The sequence below is a fragment of the Micromys minutus genome, assembly GCF_963924665.1.
Source record: "Micromys minutus genome assembly, chromosome: 15".
NCBI lineage: Eukaryota > Metazoa > Chordata > Mammalia > Rodentia > Muridae > Micromys > Micromys minutus.
Window position 1 is genome coordinate 34741432 of NC_137984.1, and position 2254 is coordinate 34743685.

General features: G+C 46.7%; 1 pseudogene across 1 annotated transcript; it reads right to left on the reverse strand.

The window, feature by feature from the left end:
* Positions 1 to 975: 975 nt before the first annotated feature.
* On the reverse strand, positions 976 to 1462 carry LOC308430094 (large ribosomal subunit protein eL21-like; annotated as a pseudogene). Its single transcript has one exon. The product of its transcript is annotated as a large ribosomal subunit protein eL21-like (transcript).
* Positions 1463 to 2254: the final 792 nt, after the last annotated feature.

The following is a 2254-nucleotide window of genomic DNA, read 5'->3' on the forward strand; positions in this document are numbered from 1 at the left end:
CATTAGTTCGCCATGTCAGACTTTGGTGGTATCTCTACTTAGATCTGTCATAGGATCCCTGTCTGGGGTGAGTGGATATGTGTATTGCACTGATCCTGTGAAGTGCTTTGTCACACAAAAGTTTACACAGTGAGTTCTAAGCCAGCTAGTGAATTCTAGCCAGCAAGGCTGGGTTTCAGAGAGAAAGAGGGAGGGAAGATGGGAGGGAGGGAGGGAAAAGAAGTTAAAACAGACATATACCAAGGTTTGTTTCCCCTACTCAGCTTCCAACCTGATGCCTCCCATTTGGTCTCTGGAGAACCCACATTCTCCACCCCACATCCTCCAAGGTGTACTCAAGATTGTTCACATTACACAGTTTGCAAAATGTATGTTGTTAGGAGGTTTCAGCAGCTCCCTGGCTCCAGGAACAGACTGAAGCAGAGTCCCTGCTGTTGTGGGTAGCTGCTTCATGTGTGTGCTAAACCAGTTCAGACCAGAGCACTCTGCTCCAACTCACCATGGCCTTCTTCTTACTAGCCTTGGCTGGTCCCTCTGCCTGAAGCATCCTAATATCACCTTCTCTGCTCTCCACATGGCAAACAGCTGTCCTGTAGCCCAGTTAAAATGTCACTCTTTTCCCTGTCTTCATCTTTGGTATGTTTCCTACTCACCTGATTCCCATAGCACCTCGTCCCTTGGCTTCTTACTATAGGTTTATTGTCTTTTCCTGCAGGGCTGCATAGAGCCAGGGAAGCCATTCCTATGATCTTTGTTTGCAGAGACAGAAGCAAACATCAAATGTCTGTAGAACTGACACATGTGTGCAGAAAGGAACTCTGCTATCAGACCAAGTTAGGCTGCTCACTGCACACAGGCCCATCAAGTTGAGAGAACAGCAAAGGCAGTGGTGTCAAGTTGGCTTAATGTTAGAGGATAGGTCACTCTTTTTTTCCCCCCACTTTGCAGTCCGGGTCCTTTATTTCTCTTTGTACATTAGGCCATGAATTCATAGGGAATGGGATTCAGCAGCTCAGACTCTCTCCTGTTAGTCCTCACAAAGTGGGCTTCTCTGGGTGGCGCAGGCTGGCACTTCAGCTGAACCCAGGTGCCCTTCTCCTTGGCTTCCTTTTTCTTCTGATCATTCTCCTTCACCCGCTTCAGGAAGCTGTCTCTGCTCTTCCAGTGTTTGATGTGCTCAACCCGCACATCGATCCTCTTGGCCAGAATCTTGCCCTTAACTTGCTTGTTTACAATGATGCTCACAGCATGCTAGGTGACATTGTAGACTCTTCCGGTTTTTCCATGGTAACACTTATGGGGCATTCCTTTCTGAACAGTGCCCATTCCCTTGATGTCTACAATATCACCCTTCTTGTAGATTCACATGTATGTAGCCAAAGGAACAACTCCATGTTTCCTAAAAGGCCTAGAGAACATATAGCGAGCGCCTCTCTCTCCTTTTTCCTTTTGTGTTCGTCATGTTGGCGAGTTAACTGGAAGATGGCTGCCGAGGCCGAAAGTGATAGGTCACTCTTGTCACAAGTACATCTTGCTAGAAGGCTGCTTTGGGATTGGTTGAGTGGACAGAGGGTATTTCCACTGTGTCTTATAACAGCTCAGGTGATGCATACCTGATTCCAATTGCCTAACCATGAAAAGCTTTTTAGCTCTGCTAGAACAAACATTGTATCTCTGGGCTTTTTTCTTTGGCAGGGAGAATGAGTTATCACTATGTAGGCCCGGTGGTCCCATGACTAGTGAACCTCAGCTTCAGAGTGCTGGGATTCCAGACCTGCATCACACTGCATCCACTTCCCCGACACCAAGGAGTCTGCTATTACTTGAGTCCTGAGGCATAACATGAAGACTAGAGGGGTGACCTACTCTACTGTTTTTTTTGGGGGAGGGTTAATATTGTATAATAATAACTTTTCTTGATTACCATGCAAGACAATTCAGGGAAAGTTAAGTGAATTATTTGTAGGAGATCTAAGCTCACTACCTGGATTTAAGCACCTACAAGTGGTGATCATGCTAAGAATATATTCCAAAATGCTGGTGTCTTAGTCAGTGTTCTCTTGCTGTGGAGAGACATCATGGTCACGGCAACTCTTACAAAGGAGAGTATTAAGCTGGGGCTGGCTTGCAGTTCCAGCGGTTTAGTCGACTATCATCATGGCAGGAAGCACAGTGGCATGGAGGCAGGCACGGTGCTGGAGAAGACGCTGAGAGGTCTACATCTCAATCCACAGTCAGCTGGAAGACAGAGACA